The sequence below is a fragment of the Lagenorhynchus albirostris genome, chromosome 2 (assembly GCF_949774975.1).
Source record: "Lagenorhynchus albirostris chromosome 2, mLagAlb1.1, whole genome shotgun sequence".
Taxonomy (NCBI): Eukaryota; Metazoa; Chordata; class Mammalia; order Artiodactyla; family Delphinidae; genus Lagenorhynchus; species Lagenorhynchus albirostris.
The window spans coordinates 108,829,350-108,836,013 of NC_083096.1; the positions used below are offsets into that span (position 1 = coordinate 108,829,350).

The window sequence follows — 6,664 nt, forward strand, 5'->3', positions numbered from 1 at the left end:
CACCCTCCCTCAGCAGAATGAAGGTTTATTCAAGGTTCAGGGTTAACCCATTTAAAATCTTCCCATTAAAATATTCCAAAATGAGGTGCCCTAAGAGAAAGGCTTTGCCTCAAATAGCTGTGCTTAATACAGATTGCCTGGAGAGGATCCTGCATGATAGTTAGAAAAGCCTGGAAGGAGGAGCATAGTGGGAATGTGGAGAACAAAAACGAACTGGACTTCGGTGTGGAATTTCAAATTTAACGTTTAGGGAAGTGTTGCCACATAAGGTGACTAAATTTCAGCATCAAGTGATTTCATTAATGCTTCACAAACCATCTATGTTCAGAAAGAGAGTAGGGGATTTGCCTACTGTTCAAATAGTCTATATATTTCTATAGCTTGAAAAATGAAATATAAGACTTAGGACAATAATGACGAGTAGGGTATTTGTTAATATACATATTAAAAGCTGTCACAGCAGCAGAGACTATCAGGCTAGTTTCTATTCCCTCTTTATTCAGGGGCTAAGGCTAAGGGTGGAGGTGTGGGGTGGAGTAGAGAAAGAGGGGGAATGGGATACCCCTGGATAAGCCAGAGAAAATGATTGTTTTGTTTTATTTTAACTTCAAATGCCTATGACAGGCTCTGGGGACCTCACATTATCAGTAGCTTCTCATATTAGCTAAAGGCAGTGTCGTCTCTGGACCTGACTTCCTTCTCTATGTACCTTTGTATCTTCAGCCAGCAGCATCTACACAGCCAGGTTTTAGGTCTCCTAGCTTTCTGCTTACTGTTTCCTACAAAAACTCTCATATTCAAGATCTGTCATGATGGCTATCACAAGGCTAATGTACAAAGTGGACGCAGTGGAATTCAAGGGTCTTCCATTCCCATTTTACTGGATCCTTCTTCCTGACAAGACCTTCTTGTCACCTCCTTCAGGGAGCCCAACCCCAGATATCCTTCCCTGACATACCTCACCACTCAACCATCCTCTTCTTGGCCTCATTTAAATGTATAAGTTCTGTGGCCTGTGCTCTCAGTACTTTATGTTTATTTAATCTTACCTGGTAAATAAAAATAAGATGCTATTAACTGGGACTTCCCTGGTGGTCCAATGGCTAAGACTCTGCACTCCCAATGCAGGGGGCCTGGTTCAATCCCTGGTCAGGGAACTAGATCCCACATGCCTCAACTAAGAGTTCACATGCCACAACAAAATATCCCACATGCCGCAATGAAGATCCCGTGTATGGAAACTAAGACCCAGCGCAGCCAAACAAATATATAAATAAGTAAATATTTTTTTCAAAAGGTGCTATTAACTGACAGAGGTCTTTGGATAACGTTTGCCTTTTGATAGAAATTTTCATTTACATGGACCAAGAGACCCTGTGCCAAGACCAGTAGGACAGGAGCATCCTTTGTTTTCCTTCCCATCATAAGTTTAACTACTTTGCCTATGAGGAGTTTTGGCCTTCTATTTAAAGTCCATGAGATTATGTAAGGACCCCAAACCAGTGCCTTCCTTTTAAAAAAAAAGGTGAAATAAATATCAGTCTTTAGCACATCCTCCAGAATAATACTCGTTCAGGATCTGTGGGCTTACACAAACCTAGTATTAGGCTTAATGGAAATTAAATAGTAAATCTAAGTAAAATTACCCTTTAAGGTATTCAGCTTTACAAAAAAAAAAAAAAAATGTGAACTCCCCTTGACTTCTTCATGTTCCTGGCATTTTATTTTAGATTTTTATGGATCTGCTTTTTTTTTTTTCTTTCTTTCTTTCTTTATTTTAACATCTTTATTGGAGTATAATTGCTTTACAATGGTGTGTTAGTTTCTGCTTTACAACAAAATGAATCAGTTATACATATACATATGTTCCCATATCTCTTCCCTCTTGCGTCTCCCTCCCTCCCGGGTGGGATATGGATCTGCTTTTGAAGACCCTGAGTGTAATTGTTACAGATAAACGCCTTCTCTGGTAAACTTGAAGGAAACTCCATGCAAAAAGCTTTGTTTCCTGGGGGAGAAAGTGCACAAATTTTCCAATACATTTGCAAAATGCTATAGATGCTACCTAAAATTTGAAGATTTGCAGTGTACATTTGTGCGGTAAAAGCTCTGAGAAGTCCTGCAGTAAAAAAGCCTGTTTGAAATTGTTTAACTCAGCATTTCCTAAATGTGTAATTCTTTTGTGCACAACATTCTGGGGAACTTGTTTTCTGATTAACACAATTGTGAGGGATGGGGCGGGGCATGACGCTGTAGACATCAGCTTGTACTCTAATTATTTTAGTAGAAAAGAAGGGAGAAAATGTTATGTTGCAAGCTAACGTGGGCAGCAACAGCAAACACACCCATTTTTTAAATTCATTCATTACGTGTTAAGAATTTACTGAACGCCAACTATGTAAATAAGACTGAATGAGGAATTGGGGTGCTTCTCTCAGAAAACCTAATCCTTTTCTAGAGGTGTTTATGGGATGTTAGGAAACACTGAGATAGTAAAGGTATTCCAGATTGCACGCATGTGACTAAATAAGTGATCAGTGGTGAGAAGATCTCTTCCAGGGCTTGAGTCTTGACTTCCTGGGATTTGCAAGGGGTACTTGGTGCTGATGACTACCGCCTCATCTAAGCCACATTCTGTACCGACATCCAGACTCAGTAAAAAAAACAAAAAACAAATAGGAAACATCACTTCATTCTGTTGAAAGCTTGTACTGGAAGCAATGCTTTCTTTGTCTGATATTGAGGAGAGAGCACCGGGCTTGGGCTCAGAGGACTTCAGTTTGAATCGGCCTCCATCTTTCAGAGCCTTGTGGTTGGCTACATCCCTGACATTGCTGAGGCATAGACACTGAGGATCCAGTTATTAACATTTTCCTGGAGTGAATCTGAGAGGATGCTGGGAGGATCTAATGAAAACAATTGTGTTCTTTGTAAGGTGTAAAATTCTATATACACGTTAGGTATGCTTGCCATTGTTCTTGGACCAATCAAAATAATTAATCAATATGTGAATCATTGCCTAAAATACTTTCCACTCAGTTTTCTCCCTTAATCTTTACAACAAGCCTAAGTGTTAAATAATATAATTATTCCATTTTACAGATGAGAAAACTGAGGCTTCAGAATTTAAATCATAGCTTAAAGTAAAACAGCTGTGAATTTTCAGTGTGCGAGATCTTTGCCATGTTCAGCAACTTTGGAATTCATTCTTTTATTCAACTGATATTATTAAGCACGCATTTACTATGGGCTATGCATTGTTTCAAGTTCTGAGTGTATAGTAGTGAACAAAATGGACTAAAGTTTCTGTCCTTGTGAAGTTTAAATTCTAGTGAGGGAGAGAAATAATAAACATAGTAAATATGTAAACTATGTAGAATGTTAGAAGGTGATGGGTGCTTTGGAGGACAAACAGAATAGGACAAGGGGGAGCTGGGAGTGTGAGGAGCAGGGGTGCAATATAATTTCAAATAGGTTGGACAGGGTTGCCTGTTGAGATGGTGACTGTTGAGCAAAGGTTTGAAGAAGGTGAGGAAATGAGTCATGTGATGTCAGAGGGAAGAGTGTTCCTGTCAAAGGGGACAAATAGTGCAAAGGTCCAGAGGTGTGAATATGCTGTTTGTGTTTGAGAAGCAGTGTGTCCAGTGGAACTGGAGTAAAGTGAGCAGGGGAGGGTAAGAAATAGACCAGAGAGGCCAGACCGTATAGCCCTGTAGACCTTGGCCAGGGCTCTGGCTTGCCTGTTTGTAGAGTGAGAGACATGGAGGAATTTTCAGTAGAGAAGTCACATGACCTGGTGTCTATTTTAAAAGGATCACTTGGCCAGTTTGTTGAGAATACACTGTAGGGGCTAAAGGTGGATGTAAGGAAATCAAAAACTGCTCATTCCTGGTACAGAATGAAGTGAATTAGAACAGGCTTCCAATCTCATTTGATGTCCATTAAACTCGGTTAGTTCATTTTCCATATAGCAAAACGAGTAAGCTGGGGAGGCCTGTTTGAACACCTGTTTATCTTGGCCAAATATTTTCTTCTTGCATCTAGAAGTCATTTATTTGGCCATGTTGGTGCTATAACCAAAATGAGTTTTTCTATAATAGTGACATAAATCCTGGAATTCCAATAGAAGTTTAGATTTTATAGGACTTTTTTTTTTTTTGTGGGTGGTATATTCCAACTACTTCTTATCAAAACCAGTACAATTTCCAGTGTAGACTGAGTAGTGGTTTGAGAACACCATCTATCCAGGTTCTGTCTGAGGCCAGCATATACATTAATAGTGAAATATCATTAGCAGTCATATGCTACTATGCATAACAGGGTCAGAGCCATGTTTTTTTGAAAACAAGGCATGGAAAACTGACACAATGGGAATCTGATCTCTAGACTTCAGATCTATACAACTGAGCCTAGATGAGGAATTTGATGCTGTTGTTCCTATTGAACTGATAGAACTGGAAGTCACATAAACTGCAGTAAGCTCGTTTATGGATATTCAAGTAACTTTTTGGACCATGCTTGGGTTAATGATAGGGCAGAAATGTCATTAGAGCAGAATACTGTTAGTCCGCTGGTGACATGCATTAGTGATAAAGTTGTACAGTAATGGGGACTTTTGTAGTTTTAGCTCCTCCCCCTATTAAGATTTGTAGGTATTTTATATAAACGTTTATGATTCTCCCATTCACCCTCAGCGCATGACTCAGATCCATTTAACCTACCCAGAGACACGCTCAAGAAGGCTTTCTGTTAATGGAATGTGGCTGCCTTGTTTTCTTTCAAAATGCAATACAGTTACTTTGGAATTACAAGTCTACTGTGTGACCAAGAAGCATCCTCAGCTGAAATGCAGATTGCACAGTGTATTGGAAATGTGAATCGTATTTTCGTTATTTACTCAAGGGTTCATGATTGGGAGTAGAAATGTAGCAAAAAGAAGAGACTTTTCAAGAAAGTATTGGATTAATCTGAGGTTCTTCCCCTCATATCTGATTTATCTTTTGCCATGAATTGACCAAAGCCTTCATGGAAGATATGCTCAGACAATGACAGCCAATTACCTGTTAGAAATATCTGTGATGCTCGACTCAACAGTACATAACACTAAAAAATTTGAACCATACAGAAAAGACTAGCATGGCCCCTATGCAAAGATAATATGCAAATTTGTGAACCACTCCCTATTTTTAAACTAAACTTATTGTGATAATAATTTTGTAATAAATATATATATCAAATCATTAAGTTGTATACCTTAAACTCATACAATGTTACATGTCAATTATACTTCAATAAAACTGGAAAAAAAATAGAAGAATTTGTGTTTGGAGGCTGGAGGGAGAGCCAAAGAGTCAGGTAAGGCAGTCCCATCTTTTGAGACTGTAGTCGTGAATTTAGCAAGAAATTGAAACTGCAAAATGCTGTATTAACCACACATGTAGTTACCTGAAATCCGGCATCATTTTAAACAAAGTGGTTAAGAGGGTATAAATGTTAGTATTCCATTGCCATCCCTGCCACCACAAATCTACAGCCTACTATTTTCCTACCATATATTTTCTAATGATGCTTCTGTTGATAGAAAGCCCTAGTCATTTTTTATTAATGGTTGCTGTGACTTCTCCCCGCTCTCTTTCCATTGGCACAGCATTTACTGATTAAAGATGCTGGGTGAGTCAGAATATTCCTTGCATAATGATTGGTTAGTTGGAATGGGTACCAGCTCTTCCTTCGTGATAAAGAACAGTGTATATAAATAAGGGTAAGAGATTTTCTTGATGTTCAAGGTCTTTGGTCTCTGAGTTACAGACTATAAATATTTCCTGGGCCACATTCTAGATGCAGAACTTCCACTGCAGTCAACAGAAATTTTGTGACAAAATTAATGGCAGGAAAATTCACTATGATTATTTATTATTATTTCTTTTTGACTGCTCTGAAGATACTTTGGTGCATAAAGTATTGAAGAAGTATTGAGTTTTTCTAGTGGCTCATTTTCATGCAAATGTTTATCACATTTCTGGGTATTGTTTTCCTCTATCATATATATTTCCATCTTCCATGGGTAAATCAAAATCCTCATCCACATTGCATATTCAGCCTGTATTCTCATTAATTGTTACGAATATGTGATTTTCATTTATGATTTTAGTGGGTGTTTCTGAAAATTCCACAGCAGCATCTGGCCAGGAAATGGTGTCTGTGAATCAGAATCACTACACCTAATTTTATTTTTCTTCTGTGTACTCATTTCTCTAATCCTTTCCCAGCAAACAGGAGGGATTCCTGTTTGGATTCTTTTTTATCTTAATTTTCAGAGACCCCCCTGCCCACCATGTATAGACTTTAGGTTTAATTTTGCTTTTTCTGTTATGCATGGCTCAGGGAAAAATGGAAGCAAATCTTGAGTCCCCTCTTCCTTTCTGCTAACGTTCACATCTAAGCCACCACCGTGGTTTAATCTGACCAGTGTAAGCACCTCCTAAGAGGTTTTTCATCATGTTCAATTTCAGCCCCTCCCTTCTAATCTCTCAATGCTGATGTTAGAATGATCTTTTAAAATGCAGAGATGATTCTGCCTCTCTCTGCTTAAAACTCTTCTTATTGTCCTTAGGATAAGCAAATTCTTGAACATAGCTCATGGAGCTCTATATACTCTGGTCCC

At 38.5% G+C, this 6,664-nt stretch overlaps 1 non-coding gene across 1 annotated transcript; it reads left to right on the plus strand.

Moving 5' to 3' along the window:
* Window positions 1-5,077: 5,077 nt before the first annotated feature.
* On the plus strand, window positions 5,078-5,188 carry LOC132516541 (U6 spliceosomal RNA). The gene has a single exon (XR_009539368.1). It is a non-coding gene; the product is annotated as a U6 spliceosomal RNA (small nuclear RNA).
* Window positions 5,189-6,664: the final 1,476 nt, after the last annotated feature.